The sequence below is a fragment of the Neofelis nebulosa genome, chromosome 14 (genome assembly GCF_028018385.1).
Source record: "Neofelis nebulosa isolate mNeoNeb1 chromosome 14, mNeoNeb1.pri, whole genome shotgun sequence".
Taxonomy (NCBI): domain Eukaryota; kingdom Metazoa; phylum Chordata; class Mammalia; order Carnivora; family Felidae; genus Neofelis; species Neofelis nebulosa.
The window spans coordinates 78,029,983-78,051,384 of record NC_080795.1 but is presented as its reverse complement, the minus strand read 5'-3'; the positions used below and the strand labels follow the sequence as shown (position 1 = coordinate 78,051,384).

Sequence of the window (21,402 nt, the reverse complement as noted above, 5' to 3'; positions counted from 1 at the left end):
GATACATTTTAAGGTGTTTTATAAATCTAAAGATCTTTAATATTCCCCAAATTAAAATTTTTTATAATATAATCTTATATCTTTGTAAAAATTCATGGATTATATAACTGTAAACTATAAAGTGTAAAGGTATACCATTTTCTTTCATTTTTTGACTATACCCAATCCCCTTGTTCACCAACCCCCTTTTTAAGACTTATCTCTATATTCTGTCCAATAATTCCCATACACTCCTATCACACGTGCTTCTAAGTGAGATCATAGTAAAATCCTTCAATCTTTCATAAATCTTGTATTTGTGAACACCTAGACTTGATCATTTCTGATAATGAGAAGTGTACTGAAAATTACTCATTTACACTAATCAATTAGTATAATCCTTGATTATTGCCCTCCAAAGTCTATCTATCCCTCCAAACCTAATTCAGATGAGAATCAAGCTTATATTTAAACATACAAAGAAATCAGTAGCCTAAAATCCTATTCAATCCAGACCTTAAATCATAATTTGCCAGGGTTTCCTGGTACTCCCAGCCTACCACACAGTGGCCAGGTTAGATATGCATCTTTTGTTGAAAATACCAGACATCTGGAAATAATTTATTTAAATAAAACCAGCAATTATGCATTATGTATTTTTCCATCCCTGTATCTGTATTGATGTCCTTCCTTCTAGCTGATGAGCACTTTTTCTTAAAAAAACAAACAAAATTCAGATTCCAGTTTTGTTTTGTTTTAATTTTTGTTTCCTGGGGCTCTGTTGTATCTGGAAGTCACTTGGTGCTTTTCTGGTATGTGGCAGAGAAAAAGCAAATGTGAAATGAATTTGAAATTTAAAACAAGGGCCCCCTTTATAGAAAAATACCTGTACTTCAGGTAAGCAGGGATGATTTGAGAGCTGGTATCCTCTGGACATTTCAGTATGTTTCTTGGAAATTAAGCCCTCACTCTATCCCTTAATACACTCCTCGAAACCAGATTTTCATAGTGTATTTGCAAAGCACCTTTAATGTCAAATGAGTTCCTGTACTCAACTTCATTATCATAAAAATGCCAGTTCTTCTGTAGTGAGGAAATCCAATTACTTATGACTAAGGTGTTTGGATGAAAATGACAAAACCAACAACTGTTAGTGGAAAAAAGGCCAGTGTTTTCGAGAATCTCACTGGGGCTCTGGTAAGGCTCTATGAATATGGAAACGGAACCAAAACAGGAGGCTTTGCAAAGCTTAGATCACATTCAGTTCTTTCTTCAATTCAATTTGGTTGGCTTTCAAGAACAGCATGAGAGAGAGATTAGTCCTCATTGTATTTTCTTTTTGACTAATTTGTCAGATTTGAGCGAATGAGGGAAATTAACACAGGCCAAGATGGAGGGTCTGTGACGGAAGTGAACAGGCTTCTACCGTGTTCATTAGAGGGATTGTCGTGAACAGAGCACAGGGTTCTGACATGAGAAGGACAGGTATTGAATTGTGGCTTGACCATGAGGTGGGTCCCACGGGCAGCCTACCCAGATGCTTCAACCCTCATATGTCACCAGTAAAACGAGGGAAAAAGTGGCCACTTCTGGGTGGCATTGTTAGGGCAAGATAGTTGAACTTGTTGCTATATGCAAAATCGCAACACAGGGTAGCTTTACACTGTAGAAGTTCAAAGTCAGTTTTTGTCATTAAAGAGTACCTAATATTTTATAAAGAGAGAGTGCTTTAGGGTAAGGCAGATCTAGGTTAAGACCCTGGATCTGCCTTTGCTACCTCTTTAATCTGGGGGAACATATTCAACTATTCTGCACCTCTGTTTTCTGGCCTGAAACACAGAGAGGATAAGTCTCAGTTCTAGGTTGTCATGAGTTATGTGAGACTGAATGAAATGTGTGGTGCAAGGTCAACCCCAAGACTTTAACTCACTCCCTTTCCCCTAATGCTCTTCCTCATTTCTTCATATGCGGGGAACGAATGGAGGGTGATGCTGACCGTAAAAGGTTAAGTGCCATAATAACCAGGAAGCTTTTCTTTTCAAGATAGATACAATTTCTGTGTGGACACCAGCCCACTTTCCTGAGAGGGATCCTTATCGAAGTACCCCTTTTCCCAGCTAAGACAAAATAACACCAACACCACCGGCCTTCCTATGTCTTCATAACTCAAGGAACCAACTGATTGCTCCCCTAATCTGACTTTCTCGTATTGAAATTATCCCCAGTGAACCCCCAACCTTACTGTCTTCATCTGATAGAGAAAGTTGCAAGAATGTGGTCCAGGAGAAATATCGACCTTCCTAAGATGGCGGAGGTTTTTATTTGTGAAAGTCTCGGGGGAGATATGTCCCTGAACTCTGTCCCTGCAGCTGGATCTGGGGAAAAGGAGTATCTGCTTTCCAGAGCTTTCCAAAACTAGCTTTCCAGCTAAATGACTTTAAGATTCTGACAGCCTATAATTTTATGGCTTTAGGGTTCTGACTCTGTGATCATAAAGATTAAAATTTGTAAAGTCTGTTCATCTAAAATGTAACATGCTGGAGGTCTACGATTTCAGCTCTTATTTGAATATTCCCATAAAATATGTAGATTCTACACAGTGCGCCTGACTGGTCAGAGACCTCTCTGGCTTTCCTAGCCAGTCTCTTTCTCTTCCCAAAGAACCTAAAGATAATAAACAGAAAGATAACCTTTCTCTTTCTCGAACCTAAGAATAATGAATCCCTGATACTTTCATGTGGCATCTACTGAATGAGTTGAACACCTGCATACCATGTCTTTTAAAAAAGCTACTGCTGGTTAGGGGCAGCTGGGTGGCTCCGTCGGCTATGTGTCGAACTTGGGCTCAGGTCACGATCTCATGGTCCGTGGGTTTGAGCCCCACATCAGGCTTTGCACTGACAGCACGGAGCTTGCTTCAGATTCTCGGTCTCCCTCTCTCTCTACCCTCCCCCCGACCATCTCTCTCAAAAATAAATAAAAAGAAAAAATCATGCTGGTTATTTATCCCTTTGTCAAATTCAATTTTGATATGTAACACTGCATAGGGAATAAGTGGCTGACACAGATGTAACTGGATATTTAACGTGATGCAAAGGCAGCACTTTGTTCAACAATATCGACTGCCATGCCCTCATTTTAAAAATCACAAATCTAGGATACCCTCCTCCTGGAAGCCTGCCTGGATTAACCAGAGACAATTTCCAGACACATGAAATCTCAATTAAAATGTTTCCTTTAAAAAAGCCATGATATGGTAACTCTTCAAATGTCTTGAATACATGCTCTACTTTTTAATTGGTTTGTTTAGAGCACACGTTCCAAGATGGCAGGATCACAGCTGGCGCACAAGTGTGCAAAGTTGCATATGCTCAGGGCTACTTACAGGACGGACCGTGTACAACTTGGTGAAGTGACCACTAGGTGGGGGTGTTGCCCTGTATTCTCGGGCAAGGGCGGTGTCCATGCTCCCCAGCTCCACCATTGTTAGTGCAAAATCTATAAAGCCTTTCCAAACAGGTGCATTAGTTTTTGTCTAAGCAGGAGAATCGATCAGTAATTTCCACTCTGGTAAGGATGGCATATTTCTACAAAGGATTTTGAATGTGGAAGTCCCTGACTTGGCTCCGTGAAGTTTAGGGGTTTTCCCCAGGGAAATGCATTTTTCCTCCCCCAAGTCAGTAGTTTATTTTGACGTGAAATCTTAATCTATCTTGTAGACGGTGGCATGTGACGCCGATGTCTTGGCCTTTAGATTGTCATTAACTTTTGCTGTCATTGTCAGTGGTACTTGATTGGTTTGCGGTCTGGCTCTGTGAAAGGGGGAGTTTGGTTTGTATAAGGTGGCATCTTTGTCTAAGGCCATGCACCTGTTGGGTGCAATCTGAGGACCTCCAGTCTCCCGGCTCTGCCACTGCCACATCTTTGCCAGGGATGTACCAGGGATTCTGAGATGTGAGGCGTGTGGAAACCTTCCGAGATGTGAGGTGTGAGGGCCAAGGTATGATGGGTTTGTCTAGGTGCGATCCAACACAGGTAAGGCGATGCATGATGTTTATTCGAGCAGCATGGTCCAACACCACCATAATGCAAGCCACGTATGCAATTTAAGCTTTTCTAATAGTTGTATTTTCTAAAAAGTGAAAGAAAAAGGTAAATTAAATTTAACCATGCATCCATGTAATCCAGTGTATCCAATATGTTGTCATTCCAACATGCAATCAACACAAAACTTTTAGTAATGGGATAGCTTACCTTCTTTTTCCTTGTGCTAAGTCTTAGACACGAGTGTGTATTTTATACTTTTGGCACATCTCGATCCCGATACTAACTGTGCTTTCACAGGGAGTACATGCTCTGTATTTAGATTTCATATTCCTTGTGTGTGCAGAAGTAGGTCCACCTAGCCAAGTAGTTGCAAACGTACGTGTTTTCCAGTACCTGAGGGTCAGATTCTTCACATTCTAAATTAGTTACAATTAAATAAAACAAAAAAAAAATCAGTTCTTCCAATGCACATGCCGTGTATCTAGTGTTCAATAACCACCAGAGGCTAAAATGAAAGTAACATGTTACACTGAAAATAATCTCTGTGGATCTTGATATGAGAAAAGGAGACAGTCATTCTATAACCCTCTGGGAATTTCCTGAGCTGAGAACAACTATGCTATCAGCATAACTCTCGGCCTAACTCCTCTCCCCAGCATGATGGGACATCTTTTGAAAGCAGAACCCTGCATTTATGAATGTTTTGTTCTTACTGCATCTAGTACAGTATTTGTCACACTTCAAGAATTTGATACATACTTGTCAATTTAAATTGAATAATGCATCTCTTTGCAGATATCACGTAACCCATGAAAATGGATGAAATTCATTAATTATTATTAATATGTTCCTAGTATTCATCAAATATGACTGGTAGTTGATTGGTATTGAGCTAAAGCCTCCTTATGGGCCTGATAATCCCAACTCAAATGGAGTTCACGGAGATGACCAGAGTCAGTCTATTTGACTGAGAGACCAAAATAAATAAATAAATAAACAAACAAACAAATAAAAATAAAAAATAAAAAAGGAAGAAAGAAACTTGCCTTTTATTACATTAATATTCTGTCCCTGACAATTATCGAACTTTACGAATCTCAACCTCATTACATTTGGATGGGAGCCAACTGTCTTCAGGAAAGAGCACTAAAAATTAATGATAGTGAATTGCTGGGAAAAAAGTGGTAGAAAGAAGCATATGGTTAATGATGACATATTATTGCAGAAAATGCAGGGGTTCATACAACGGCTAGGACACAGGGGATGCTGCTAACTCAAGGGGACAGAGTGGGGACCAGGCATGTCCTCCCAAAGCTGCTTTGTGACCCTGCTCTACCTACGGATCAAATGGGATAGGGCACCATCACTTCCTGGATGCTGAGATTCAGCATGTAATGGGGCTTTGTCACAAACCACAAATGGAGACACTTGCAGGGAGAGGTGTCTTGCTCTGTGCCCTTTAAACTGAATCTCATTGTGTGTGAGTTTAGCACAAACAGATGGGACACTTGAACACCCATATGCCCAGCTCACCATCCTGGGCGTGGAGATGGCTGCATTCTGAAATTTCTTGCCCTGGAATAATGAAATAGTTCGTCCCGTGGTCAGGAAATAATAGAGTCTGAATGAAAGACCTTCACTCTTTTCAAACATAGATGTGGTGTCCATCCCAGTGTTTACCAAAGGAATGCCCTCTCAGCGGGCTGTATTTGGATGCTTTGTTTTCTGGAGCGGATGAAGGGCACTGTAGGTTTAGAGGAAAGAAGAGAGAAATGGAGTTTAGGACAAGCATCTGAAATTTAAAACAAAACAAAACCCACAAAAAAACAAAACCCACACCCACTTTGCCTTGTCCATCTTGAATTCCCCATAAATATTAAGAGGGTGACTTGCTCATGATCCTTTAACTATTAATACAACTTAAATTCTTTGATTCAAATCAAAGAAGACATTGGTGGGGACATAATGGTTATTAACATTCAAGTAGGATTAGGAAATAGATTGCAGAGCAGCCTTGATCTTGCCCAAACCCACAGTCCATCCTGTCTGCAAGCTCCTGAAAGCAGGTGCATAAAGCAGAAAGAATGACCAACATAGCAGAGTATTGATTCTTAGCAAGCTTGGCAACCAACCTCTGAAGCACAGGTTTGAGGCTCAAAGCTTACCAGGCTTTTTAAAAGAATCTTTTTCAAGCCAGGTCTCCATCAGCTCAACTCAGGATAAGTGAGTGGAAGAAAAAACACATGCACACACACACAGAGTGAATTACGTGTCAAATGGAAAGTCTATAACTTATTGGATATGTGACGTTGGGTTCATTTGATTCATTTTTATAATGGAGGGAACCATAATATCAACTTTATCATTCTCATTAAGGGTTGAATATGTCTCAGTCTCCCAGGACTTGAAATACAGCAAATTATGACTGCATGTTTGTTGATGGACTAGAGGATGCATCACCACTTTACGTCACTGTCTGAAACTGCCTAAAACATTTATTTTAATGTTAAAGATTTTAATGTTAAAGAATGATCAGGGCACCTAGATGGCTCGATCGGTTGAGCATCTGACTTCGGCTCAGGTCGTGATCTCACTGCTCGTGGGTTCAAGCCCCGTGTCGGGCTCTGTGCTGGTGGCTCAGAGCCTGGAGCCTGCTTCAGATTCTGTCTCCATTTCTCTGCCCCTCCCCTGCTCACTCTCTGTCTCTGTCTCTCTCTCAAATATAAAATAAAATGTTAAAAAAATTTGTTTTAAATTCTGGGGCATCTGGGCAGCTCAGTTGGTTAAGCATCTGACTCTTGATTTCAGCTCAGGTCATGGTCTCATGGTTCGTGAGTTTGAGCCCCGCGTGAGGTTCTGTGCTGACAGTGAGGAGCCTGCTTGAGATTTTGTCTTCCTCTCTCTCTGCCCCTCCCCTGCTCATTCATTCACGTGCTCTTTCCCTCTCTCAAAATAAATGAACATATAACAAATAAATAAAATTTAAAAATTGAGATAATAGTAGATTTCACCTATGTTTGTAACAAGCAATCCAGAGAGATCCTGGACACCCGTCATCCCAGTTTCCCCAACTGTCACATCTGTGTCATGACTTTAAGAATCTGTGTGTCCCCTACTCTCTCTTGTGTGGGGGTTTCTGAAGATAGTAGCAGCTCAAGATCAGTGAAGTTGGTCCCAAAGTGGCATGAATCAGGATTTGCAGCAAAGGTTCTGGCTTTGGCATCTCCACGATTGCCCCTTCCCAAGCGAGCAATGAGACTTCCGACGAGGAAAAGGACAAGTGTGTTCTTCAGACTGTCTTGTTTCTGCACCACCTGTATGCTCGGACTGCACTGCTTCAGCTGTCTCGGCAGGGGTGGGGCGGGGGGAGCGTATAGCCAGGACTCGGTTGACCTGGAGCCCAGCTGGGGGCTGGAGAAGAGTGTGGTGATCTGCTCTGAGCAACCTGACCAAGTGTCACTCAGCCCGCAGTGTCGAAAGGAGTGTAATTCTCTGTCCCCGAGGAGAGTCCAGCTCCACAGTCACAGCTGGAAAGCTGGCTCACCAGGTCCCCCGGGACTTCGCCCAGGGAACGGGGATGGTCAAGTTCTCCTGGGCTCACAGCCTGCCCCGCTAGGGCCCCTCCTGGGATGAGGCAGCGTGGGAGCACAGTGCTCCAATTAGTAAGTGAGAAATGCATCGTGGTTCTGGTTCAGAGTGGTCATTTCAAGCGGGATACCAGTTCTAGTGGATTGAATGGGCAACTAACTGAACTCTCAAAAACACCGTCCTGTGGCTTCAGTTCTCTGTCTGAGCCCCCCTCACTCCCCAGGCCCGGACCCTTTCCCCCAACATTCTCAGGAAATAGAAGCCTTCAGTAAAGCCTGAGTCTCCTCCTGACTCTTTCCTACAGATGCGTATCTCCTGGTAGATGAGGGTTATATTCCCTTCAGCCCCATCCGACTCTTTGTTGTGAGGGGGGGGCCTGTGCACGGGTCTCTCCTCACTAGATGCCAATAACATAACTCTGACAACCAAGAGTGACTCCTGACTTGGTCCCAAGTCCCCTGGCGGTGGGGGTGAAATCTCCCCTTGTTTGAGAAGTACTGAGGTAGACTTCTGTCCTTCATTACCATCCTCTCTTGTCTTCTCAAACTACTTGCTTTATTACATATTTACTCTTTGTTTTCCTGCTCTCAAAGTCCTTCCATCCACCGCCTCCTTTCATGGTGTATATAAAGCCATACCTGTGACTCCTAGTTGAAAACAAATAAATAGCAAAACTAAACTAAAGAAACCAAAGCCACACAACCTTGACTTTGTGATCCTCCTGGCTACCGGACTGCCGCTCTTTGATCCTTCCGCCTCCAAGAATGAGCTATCCTTCATGCACATGTGTATACACTGTGTCCTGTCTAATTTGGCTTATGACCCCGCAGTTCTTGAAACTGTTTTGCCAAAGTTTCTGATGGCTTCACACTTGCTAAATCCCGTGGAAGCTTCTAATTTCTCACATTTTACATTCTCTGCAAATCATACAACTTTTGACCAATTCTCTACCCACACAGATCTTATACAATTCCCTATTCCTTTAACTTCCAAGTTAATATAGTTTCTGGTGTTGCATTTTGTGCCAGCCTGGTGTATAATTCATCAGATCCTGCACATGTATCTAAATTGTCCCTCATCGTTTGAAGTGATTTCTTCATATGACAGCCTCTCAGGCTGTTCAGTGACTCCTGGTTCATGCAGTGTTCACTCACACAGCATCAGCACGAGCACAGTGTCCGACATAAAGTCTTTAACTGAAATGATGGCTGTTAATTGGACCATTCAGCCATTTTCCCTGTGTCAATGGCACCCTTTCTGTCATCTTCGCTGGCTACTCTTCACCTTTACGCCTACAACCTGGGAACATAGGTGTTTTCCTATCATCCAAACATCTTCCTGTTCACCTAACATCCTCCCAAGGTGAACACAATGACTTCTGTAGCATTATAACCTTGAAATTATCTCAAGACCATCTCTAGTCAAGACATCTATCCTCCACTCCATGCTCATTTTCAGCATGCTCTCTAGACAGGTATCACCAAGCTATTACCCAGACCACTAAGCAAAGAATGTACAAAACAGAGCTAGTCAACATTCCAAACTCTCAGTCCCTAACTCATGGAAGAGGAAAAATAAAGGGAAAAAAAGAGAAGAAATATTACAAAAGAGGAGAGGAAAAAGGAAAAAAAAACCCATAATTTTTCCATATGTTTCTTTCCTGTATCCCTTATCTGGAATCAACTTGACAAAACTAGGAAACAGTGTCTGTCTTACTGCCCCCTCTGTAAAATCCTTGTAAATGTAGTCACCAGAACTTTAACTCCTACCTTCTATATCTCTTCTTGAATTAGCCCCCTCCCCCCTTTCTTTCATTCCTGTTGCTATGGTCCGAATTCAAACATGTTTCATCTGTTCCTGTTGTGATGTTGCCTCCGTTCTAGAACACAAGAGTGAGCACATCAATTCCTGTGCTACGTACTTTCCTGCAAGACAAATGCAGTAAGCCTGCGCCATGCAGTTCAGCATCTTGCTCTGTTCCCGGGCAGTTCCGTGTCTGTATCCTCACCCTCTCTCCTGCTGCACCCCAGACCGCTTGCTGAGCTACGGTGGGATCTGCTCCCCATGTCACCAGGTCTTTGCTCCATTCCCTTCCCACATCTCAAAGCTCGAGGGCTTTACTCTAACTGTAAAAACACACTGAAGAATTGCATTTCATTGGAAAGCCTTTCTTGTGACCCTGACTCTTCCTCTGAGCTTCCAGAAAGCTCACTGTGTCATTGTCATTTACACATATGGTGCCCCCTACCACATCAGCAGCTCTTTATGAACAGAGACCATATGGGGCGCCTGGGTGGTTCAGCTGGTTGAGTGTCTGACTCTTGGTTTTGGCTCAGGTTGTGATGACACAGTTGTGAGATGATCAGTTCGCCTTTCTTTTTGAACTAGGTAATACTATTTCTATTCTTACTGGAATATATGGTGAATTTATAATAAAAGGTAACATTTAAATTAATGTAATTAAATCCACAACTTATAAAAGTCCTGTGTCTTGCTAGTCTTATAAAAACAGAAAGTGTCGGGGCGCCTGGGTGGCGCAGTCGGTTAAGCGTCTGACTTCAGCCAGGTCACGATCTCGCAGTCTGTGAGTTCGAGCCCCGCCTCAGGCTCTGGGCTGATGGCTCGGAGCCTGGAGCCTGTTTCCGATTCTGTGTCTCCCTCTCTCTCTGCCCCTCCCCCGTTCATGCTCTGTCTCTCTCTGTCCCAAAAATAAATTAAAAACGTTGAAAAAAAAAATTTAAAACAGAAAGTGTCATCTGCTGAAATCGAAATTTCCATCTGAGTGGTTTATTTTAAGAGACTTAGTGTGCGCACTTTGTGGACAGGCTTGTGGACCCATGCTCGACTTGGTTGACTTCACGTGACCTTTCTAGATTTGCAAACTCCTCACATTGGGGCCTGATGCCATCTACCTCATCAATGGATATTGCCATGAAAGATGAGAAAGAAATGCTTGTTATTGCTGTAAGTATCATTTCCACTCTAAATATTTGAGTTAATGGAATTTTATAGCTCACCTCTCTCATTGCAATACAGACTTTAATTTCTACAAATTGACTTCTAGTTCAAGGCTTAATCTACTAACTTTATTACAAGGGCAAGCATTAACTCTTTCTTTTCCAAGTGGTTACATGTTTACATGTGCCTTATCACAGAATACATTTTACTTAGCTAGGAGTTGTTGTTTCCATTTTCTAGACAAAATTATTGAGCCTGCTTATTTGTTCAGATGGCAAATAGAGGATTTGAATTTAGCTCTTTCATCTCTAAAAATATAGCTCAGTTCTGTGTATCCAAAGCTTCATTACAAGTCTACAAATGCAAGCAACAGGGGGGAAACTGTGTCAACATTTCAGCCTGTTTCTGAGATGGGGTTAGAGAGAAGGAAGAAATAAAAAGCAATGTCTTCTTTGAGGCAGACGCCCCCTCAGATTAATTTCTAATAGAAGCTGCTTACCACGCAAAATGTCTGCAATGCTCATGTCTCTCACTAGCTTCATGCTCCATTTAAGATATTATTGAAAGAAACAGACAGTGACAAGTATGACACTGGGGACGCTCTGGGAGCAATTTAGATGGCCAAAAGATGTGGTCAGCTTTCTTCATCTGGTGTGACTTTTGACTTCCTTTTCCATCAAGATAAGATGATATACCTTCAGTGCATCAAGATTTAGGGAACTCAGGTTTTATACCTGCCTGTTCAGTAGGGCGGTCGCTGGTCCTATGTGACGATTCATAATGAAATTCAAATGAGTGAAAATGAAATAAAATTAAAAATCCTCTTCCTCATTTGTACTAGCCACATTTTAGTGGCTTAATCACTAAATGTTCTACATGAACATTTCCATCACCACTGAAAGTTCTGTTGGATGGTGTTATTCTGGACTCAGTGCCATTTGCTGCTATCTGTAGAATCCAGGTATGGTATTCAGTGTCACATTTATAAAATCTCTTATTTAGCCTCCAAAAAAATACCTGGGAAAAAAACTCTCACTAGATTTGGACATCTTGAGACTCCAAATCTCATTTTATTTATGTTTTTGTTTTCGGAGACCTGTACAGGCATGATGTACAATAGCTGTCCTATATAAGCTTGCCGAAAGAATAAGCAAATGTGTGAATATATTTGTTTTTCCTTTAGTGCTAGAATTTGTGATATTTCGCCAGTCATTCCTATTCATTTTCTAGGAAATATATTCAACTGCTAAGAAAAGTGACCAAAAATGTATTGGGTATCCAATGCTTCACCATGCATTAGGCTCATACATTTATTATTTAATTTTATTTCCTACAATAAGCCCACTGAAGAAAAGATTACAATACTGAGATATTCGCCCAGACATAATTGCAGAAACGGCAGCCCCAGGATGCCCACTCGAGTCTGTCAGAAGGCAAACTCATGTTCCCCTGTCACCCCAGTCTTCTTCTGCAGGACAGCACCAAGTCTGGGCAAGACTAGGAATAATATGCTCTTGTTTAGGATATACTGGCTCATTTGCAGTCTTTAATATGTATATACTGCTTCCAATTCTGGAAATAAAGCCCTTCCTTGACTTTCGGGATACCACGTCCTCCCCCTGTTCTTCAAATCTTCCAGTCGCCCCTTTTAAGTTCTCTCGCATATCTGAGGCTGTTGGCCCTAGATGTGGAGAGAAGCTTAATTCTTTGTATTCTTGGAGCTTGGCAAAACTCTAAGGTACATAGGGGGCCCTTTAAAATATTGGTTAATGGGCATTAAAGGAGGGCGCTCATTGTGATGAGCACTGGGTGTTATAGGTAAGTGATGAATCATTAAATTCTACTCCTGAAACCGTCATGACACTGTATGTTAACTAACGTGGGTTTGTTTATTTATTTATTTATTTATTAACGTTTATTTATTTTTGAGAGACAGAGAAAGACAGGGCATGAGCAGGGGAGGGGGGGGGGGGCGGAGACACAGAATATGAAACAGGCTCCAGGCTCTGAGCTGTCAGCTCAAACCCATGAACCACGAGATCATGACTTGAGCCGAAGTTGGACGCTTAACCCACTGAGTCACCCAGGCGCCCCTAACTAACTTGATTTACATAAAACTAAAAAAATAAAATAAAATATTGGTTGAACATGCAAAAATATGAATGGAATAGTAGACAAGAAACACAGATGTACCAAACTAGAGATTTAAGGTTATCTTAAATACAACCTGTCAACCTGGTACAGTCATATTCTCAAAAGCAGTCCCTTCATTATTTGAGACTTCCAGTGATGGGGAAAAACTAACTTGTCCTCAGTCAGCTGTTGCTTTTGGAGGAATATTCCCTGTGATGAGCACAAGTCTCTCCCTCCAAACGTTTGCTCACTCTGCCTCCTCTGTTCCCTAGGGTCTCACTGAATGAGCCTGTCACCTATTCCAGCTGGTAGCTTTTCTGACATTTGAAAGCACAAAGGTCACTTAACAACCTAAAATAGACATGGGACCACAGATCTCAGGCTCCAGGTCACTGGAATACTATAAAGTGAAGCTAGAAGTTCCTGGATGCCACCACACTGGCCTTGTTCACATTCTTTAAACTTTTGATGAGCTGCAGCCCACAAGCCCCGTTCATCTGAACACACGCTCTCCCTCAGAATAAATTCACAGAAACACTAGATGTGAAAATACGAAAGACCCCACACACGTTATTTCACTCCCCCCACAACTCCTTCTCATGTCCACATGGACAGAGAAGTCCAAGATAGTAAAGTGCCTCATTCAAAGTTGCATTACCGGTGAGTAAGAAGGAGCCAGAACTGTTCTGTTTTCCTGTTGGTGGAATGCTATCTTCCTGAGTAAGCTTTTTAATACAATTTATCTTTTTTTTTTTTTGAAAGTATTCTACCCCAAGGAAATGAGGAACCCTGGTGGCCAACAGAAGAGTTTGAGAAACGGCGATAATAAATGATCCCGTTCGGTCCAGCAGGTCACACAGTGACCTGCTACTTTGCCCGTTAGCCAAAGCTCGCAACCTTGAAGAGCAGAAGGAAAGAGTAGTGGACTGTATATGAAATATTCTAGGTTGTCATCTTATTTTTGTCAAAAACTCTGCCAGTTTTCATAACTGGCAAGTGTGGTAATTAATGATCTCTACCCCATAATCGCTTAGCCCCATGACTCTCTGTTTAATATCCGTCACCTCCAGTAGTGTGCACCTTCACACGGGGTGAGCATGTCCATCATATTCAGCCCCATATCCAGGGGAACTTGTTCATGTGAACCAACTATTGGCTTTGCTGAGACAGTGGAGGGCAAGTGCAGTGCAGTGTCTCAAAGCCAAATGCCCAGACTTAGGCGTTAAGGCCAGAATAAAATTCCCACTTGCCATGTCTCGGATACTGATAACAGAGCATTTCGAGTATTCCAGTGCTGTACAAAGCCCAAATTGCGCCTCTACTGGTGGAAGCTGACTTTGTTCCTTGCCGTCACTGCGGTAATGATCTCCTGCTCTATTTTTGCCTTTGTCATTCCAGGACCCATAGACTCTCTGAGGAAGAATTAACTGTTAGGGTGCCTAGGTGGCTCAGTCAGTTAAGCATGCGACTTTGGCTCAGGTCATGATCTCGTGGTTTGTGAGTTCGAGCCCCGTGTCGGGCTCTGTGCTGACAGCTCGGAGCCTGGAGCCTGCTTCAATTCTGTGTCTCCCTCTCTCTCTGCCCCTCCCCTGCTCATGCTCCATCCGTCAAAAATAAATGTTAAAAAAAATTTAAAAAGATTAAAGAAAGAATTAACAGTCATTGGGTGACCTGTGGCACACTGTTTTAGAAATGGATTGCATTTTTATCTTCTTCCATTGAATTACATACTTCTGTCTTCTTTCACTTTTGGCTGGACTACTGTCCAAAGTGACCAAGCCTTGGCCAAGAGGCCAGATTCTGGCATTGATACTTGGACTGTGTCCCTTAGGGAATTCCCTTAGCCCTTCAAAGAGGTAAATATAAATTAATCTAAGTTAGGTTCAGGAGAAGTTCTAGACTGTTCATCATCTATTTTTTTCCTGGTTTCTTCTAGCTGCCATGTTTCATGGACACCATAGGCTGCCATCTTAGCTCACGGTGTCCGTTCATTTCACTTGAAATAGTTCTGCATGTCACCACCTAGACTTGGGGTAGGATCAGGTAGGCCTAGAGATGGTTACATTTCCCCAAGTTCCCCAGGGCTTACTAATCAGTGCCTTTGCTTTTACTGTCGTACATTGGGATCCATTCTCTACCTTGTACCCAGCACAATCTGTTAACAATGTAAGTCAGATTATGTCTTTCCTCTGTTGACATACCCTTCAATGAATTCTCATTGCACTCATCGTCAAGTTCACAGGCTTCCCCATGATGAATGAGGGCCTGTTTAAATTACACCTGCCTTATGGGGCGCCTGGGTGGCGCAGTCGGTTAAGCGTCCGACTTCAGCCAGGTCACGATCTCGCGGTCCGTGAGTTCGAGCCCCGCGTCAGGCTCTGGGCTGACGGCTCGGAGCCTGGAGCCTGTTTCCGATTCTGTGTCTCCCTCTCTCTCTGCCCCTCCCCTGTTCATGCTCTGTCTCTCTCTGTCCCAAAAATAAATTAAAAAAAAAAAATGTTAAAAAAAAATAAATTACACCTGCCTCTCTCCAACTTCATCCCCATCTTGTTCTTGCTGCGGCCCCTCCTGGGTTGCTGATCTCACAGCTCATTGTATTTCTGGTGCCTTCGCGGCCTTCTGCTCTTAGCGTTAGTATTTATCTAACATAGATCTCCTAATTATCATGCATCGGGGCGTTATGTTTGTTTTATAGTTTTCATTCCAATTTGCATCTACTGAATTCACTTGTTTATTAGTTACTTGTGTTCTGTCCTCTGCTCTACTGGTATGGAAACTCCAGGTAGGCACCATGGCTGTTTAGCTGTTTCCCATTATTGCCTCAGCACCTCATGTGGGGCCTGCACCCGGAAGGCCACAGATAAATGCTGATTTAAGATTTACTTGGGGCAATATCATCAAAAGCCTTTTTATTAAATGTCTATTTTTGAGAGAGTGCAACAGAGCACTAGTGGGGGGGGGGAGGGGCAAAGAGAGAAGGAGACAGAATCCAAAGCAGGTTCCAGGCTCTGAGCTGTCAGCACAGAGCCCGACGCAGGGTTCAAGCCCACTAACCATGAGATCATGACCTGAGCTGAAGTCGGATGCTTAGCTGACGGAGCCACGCAGGCGCCCCATTAGAAGCCTTTTTATACTATTAGGAGCCATGTCTGTTACTTACTGGATGCCTTCACATCCAATAATAACTGTTTTCTAGTAGATAATCAAAGTATCTTTGATATAAATAAATCTGCATGAGATCGTTGATGTCATTAAGATGATTTCACCACCAGAGGACCCAAGAATGACTAAATCTATCTCTACCAGTCACTTATTTTTCCCCAGAGGTCTCCAAAAGAGATGTACATACAAGCTACAATGGAAAAGGAAAAGATGTAATAATTGCATATCTCCTGGCTGGATCCATCCAATCCTAGGGCAACATTTGGTGATTGAGGCTGATATAATAATTGCATGTCTCCTGGCTGGATCCATCCAATCCTAGGGCAACATTTGGTGATTGAGGCTGATATAATAATTGCATGTCTCCTGGCTGGATCCATCCAATCCTAGGGCAACATTTGGTGATTGAGGCTGATATAATAATTGCATGTCTCCTGGCTGGATCCATCCAATCCTAGGGCAATATTCGGTGATCGAGGCTGTGGCACCCCGTCTGGAAAGCAGTTGCTGCTCTGTTTTACTCACCTAAGCTTTAAAAAATGTACCACAGAGAGGGACAGATGAATAAGAGAAAGGAGGAGGACCAAAAGAGAGGGAGAGGTAGAGACGGCCCCCTTGCTGCTGTGGCCCTGATGCTTTCACATGTCATGGGAGAAGAGAGAAACCACATCCAAACTCGGGATCTTTAAGTAACACTGACCCCATTTGCAACACAACATGGTGCAGGTGACACAGAGTCCTTTTTGCTGTGGTAAAGGGAAGCCAAAGTGAGAAGCAGCAGGAACATCTCCTCCCTGAATGGTCCCTGCGTCATGGACTGACACCCCTGTTCTCAGTTGATAAAGACGTTAGAGACTGCCGGCATGGTGGGTGGGAAATCTGGATGGGATGGATGAGGAGGGCCTCCCTGGTAATATGGCATTTGAACAGATGCCTCCATGAAGTAAGGGAGGAAACTATATGCAATGTAGGAGGAAAGAGACCTCCAGCCAGAAGGGCAGCCAGAACAAAGGCCCTGAGGTCGAGTGTCCTTGGTGTGTTCTAGAAGAGTCAGGGAAGTCAGTATGGCCAGGGCAGAGGAAAAGAGGCAGGAGGAGGCCAACTGACAAAACCATAGATCATACAAGAATTTAAAAACTGGGTGCGCTTTGAATTTTCTTTTGAAAGAGATAAGAAACCACAGGTCGTGTTGAGCAGAAGAATAATTGACTTTAACCTCCAATTGTGATTTAAATATGGAAGGACATGCGGCTGGGAATGTGGAAGAGTAGACTGAGTTCACTGGTCAGTATGGGTAGGGCCAGCACTGGAGTGCAGGTCTTCTGGAATTGCAAACAGCACTATTTCAATAGCCACATCCCAGGGAATCCCGTAGCGTAGGTAGAGACAGAACCTTGGATGTGCTACGAGAGAAGAGGACGTCAAGCCTGGCAAGACCCAGGAGCCACTGATCACAGGCGATCTTAGGATGTCATGTTTGTGACTTTTGGATTTTTCTTTTCTGTAATTTTGTATTTTTTTACCCTATCGCTCAGAAGATGAGTAGATATAAGGAGTCTCCTTATTTCGGGGGGAGAATGGTAAAGAAACACTTAACAGCTACCTCTATTTTCTGACTTTTTTCAAGCCTGAAATGTACCCATTTTACACTTCCCGCCCCCGCCCTTTTGTATGACTTCTTTCCTGGACCGCACAGGAGACGGGCCAAGTCAGGGCCCTCTACTTTGTCAACCAGGGTTGCAGGACCACTAGCGTGTCCCAAATATTTGTCTTTGTTGTGAGTAGCTATTTCATGGCTTCAGTAGCTGAAGATTTTATTTTATTTTACAGTCTCAAGAATACAAAATAAATAAGGAGACTAAAAGCAACCACGTCAGATACATCTTTCAAGGATTCTGCCAAGATCTGTCAACCTGCGTCTCTAAATAACCAGTGACAAATGTTGTGTTGACATATTTCTCCATTTCCCAGTGAATAATTAACAGCAAATGTCAGGGAAGGCTGGTGAAATAATTTCAAACAAATAAAAACCTACTTCCAACTCATTTCAAGCATCCATAACCCTCTCCGCTATAGACACACTTAGGAAACAAAGCAAACTGTTTCCAAAATTATCAGAAAAGGGGGTGCCTTCTAGGCATGGCAGAATTCTTTCTTCCTTATCATGTCAAAGTGGAAATACGTGGAGAGCTAAAAGTGTGGAAAGTAACTTGGAGACACTTAACAAAGGGGGTCTGTTATTTCTGTGGTGGTGGCAGCGTGGTGTGAAATGAGCAGAACCTCTCATGTCAAATAAATGCAAGTTCAAATCTTGGCACCAACATATTCTCACACCGTGACCTTGAGCTCTTGAATTCTTGTCTTAGTTTTTTCATCCATTAAGCAGGAGCAATAACTTCTAGATAATATGCTTACTTTATGAGGGTCGCACGAAGTTTTGCTGACACTGCCACTTGGGACATGGTCCATGAGTGAATGATCGATTAGTGGATACGCTTTGCACCTCCCAGAATACCTTGCACGCAGTAGATACCCACACATGGTGCCCCCTCCACTTCCTTTCCCATTGAACACCTCTTTGATAACTAGCATTGTGTAAATTAACTCCGTGTTGTGGGGACAGCTGTGGAATATTGAGGTGGGGACTAGTTGATGAAATTTTATAGGTTTCTTCAGCTATCAAATTGAAATTTTAGAATCCACCACAAAGGGTGTTTTGTTTATTCAATAAAAATTATACTTAGAATACTATATGTTATGTATATTAGCTGGCTAAGACTAGGCACTAAATAAGTATAAGTAAAATTTGAATCATCTGAGATATTTTTTTTGTCTGATAGCCAAGTTTAGAGTTTGTTCTTCATAATATTTATTTTTTTTAAATTTTATTTTAGAGAGAATGCAAACAGGGGAGAGGGGCAGAGGGAGAGAGAGAGAATCTTAAGCAGGCTCCATGCTCAGTGTGGGGCCTAACACGGGACTCGATCCCACAACCCTGGGATCATGACCTGAGCTGAAATCAAGAGTCGGGTGCTTAACCGACTGATCCACCCAGGGACCCCATGTTCTTCCTAATATTTAAAAGGAAAAGTTCACTGACTACAGCTAAGCACCTTTCATAGCAGAAACACTGGAAAAATATATTTCATTTTGGTAGAGATTGATGAATTAATTTGGATCTGCTCTTCAATTGTACAGTTTATACAAACTTTGTATCAGAAGAGAATTAGTAATGAAGACTTAAATGGAGACATTGTGCTTATTTCCTGATGCATGTTCCATACTGATCTATGAGTATTCCTTGCCTTCTAAGGTTAAGAAAATCCTATTTTTAATTAAAAAGATGATTTTAAGTTTTATTTCCGGAGCTGCCTTCCTGATGAAAGTACAATGGTTCTTGCAGCTAGACAAAATACCATATATTTTCTGGAACAGTACTTATCAGTATGTTTGTTTATAATTTTTTTTGTCTGTGAATTTTCTAAAGTGGCTGAGCCATAAACAGACTAGAGAGGATTTATCCATTTTTACTTGGTAGTAGGACAATATCCTCTTAAAGTATTTTTATTTTGTATTTGCAGTTTTGTATGTTTCTTTACATCCCTCTAAGAGGAAAGTGGTTACAGATGTACCCTTTACAACAGAAGTCAGTGCACTGTGGCTCACCGGTTAAAAATGAACCACCACCTGTGTTCACATGGCCCTCAAAGGTAAGAATGGTTCTTAGCTTTAAAATTATTTAACTATAAAACTATAAAAACATTCAGATTTCAGTGTCCATAAATAAACTTTTGTGGGAACACAGCCAAGCTCATTTATTTACACTTTGTCTACACTGCTTTGATGCTACAGTAGCAATGTTGCGTAGTCGTGACAGAAATTAGATGGCCCGAAAAGCCCCAAATATTGGCTATCTTGCCCTTTAACAGTTTATTAAAAGGTTTCCGTATATTCAAACATAAGCTTTGAACCAATAGGATAGCAGAGGCCCAGAGAATTTGTCCTTTGTGTGAAGGCATATCACTAATGAAAGATGTAGCTGGCCTTGGAAAGGAGATCTTCTTGTCAAGGATTTGGTGAATAAAGATGTGAAGAGGTGATAATATTATTATATTAAAGAGGCTTTATAAATTGCATGTGGGATTTATGAAAATTCAAACTTGCTAACTATGAATTTTTCTGTGAATGTCTAGAAACTGCTGTCTTTGCAAAAGAATTCCTTCCCAATTCAAATCAAATTTGTTTTCTTTCTTTTTTTTTTTTTTTGCGGATTAAACATTTATGAGTTACATTTATTGGATCTTGAATAGAATTTTCATTTGCTGATACAAATACTTTGCTGGCCAGGGGCTCTGTCTGATTGATGCATGGTTCTCTTTCCTCTCCATCCAAATCTCCAGGCTTACTATTTCTACCCCTTCTTTGTTGGCATGCAGGAAGTTTGATCTTCTAAAAAAAAAAAAAAAGTGGGGACACAAAGGACACAAGAATGGTTTGATTCAAAAAGCTGATGAAGTTTACAAAACTCTGACCTAAAATAGGACGGTCAGGTGGATTTTAATCAAGCAACTCAGACTTTCTTTTTTTATTAGAAATCCAATTTTTTCTGATAGAATTCAACTCTGAGACTGGGGGTATTTTTCTTAGTGATTTCTCCAGCAAAAACAGGGAAAATAGGTCTTCTGCGCTCTCTCTCTGTCTTGTTCACTTATTTAGTTTGAGAGAGAGAGAGAGAGAGAGAGAGAGAATGAGAGAGAGAGCTTTTAAAGGGCAGAGGGAGGGAGAGAGAGAGCACCCCAAGCAGGCTTCATGCCATCAGTGTGGAGCCCAACACAGGGCCCTAACCCACGAACAGTGAGATCATGACCCGAGCCAAAGTCAGATGCCTAACTGAGCCACCCAGGCGCCCCCGCTCTCTCTCTTTCTGATGCAATGGCTCACTAAAAACAGCATGTCCCAAAATTTAGTTGATTTGTGCCACTCTTTCCAGTAGGCAAGATGAGACCAGCTGTGAACATGAAAAGGGGCTAATTATGGGCAAAGCGACCAAGTCTGTGGGTCTGGCGCAGGCAGACAATCTTGCTTCTCCTTGGTCGATGATGAAGTCTGATTCACAGACCTCATCGGAGGAAGCGATAGCCCGTCCAAGCAAACCGATGGCAGAGCTTCGGAAGCAGAGGCTATCACAGATAAACCATATTGGCTAAAAGCATGGATTTGGGATTCAGACAAGTCTGAGTGGAAGATACCTTTGTCACTCAAATGTCATAGCCATGAGAATATATTCTTTTTAACTTTCTGAATTCCTTACCTGAAAATGATGGTGACGATGATGCTGATAGTGTCCTTACTTCCTTACTTCTCTCTTCTTAAGTTGTTAGGTTGATGAAATGAAATACCATACATAAAGTACTTACGTAACTGGTTGTTTGAGGTTGTCGTACCTCTAATGGGTGTGACCTGCTGAGTGAGGGCTCTGGCAGCAGAAGTGGCTGAGTCAAAATGGTTACAAGGCTTATAATATCCTCTGCGTTC

The 21,402-nt window shown here is 42.1% G+C and overlaps 1 long non-coding RNA gene across 1 annotated transcript in view; it reads left to right on the top strand.

Moving 5' to 3' along the window:
* The window catches only part of LOC131494688 (uncharacterized), a 120,338-nt gene extending 100,578 nt beyond the window's left edge, over nucleotides 1-19,760 (top strand). The window contains exon 4 of the long non-coding RNA XR_009253557.1: nucleotides 19,449-19,760. This is a non-coding gene — a long non-coding RNA (uncharacterized LOC131494688). The remainder of the gene's footprint in view (nucleotides 1-19,448) is intronic.
* The last annotated feature ends 1,642 nt before the right edge of the window (nucleotides 19,761-21,402 follow it).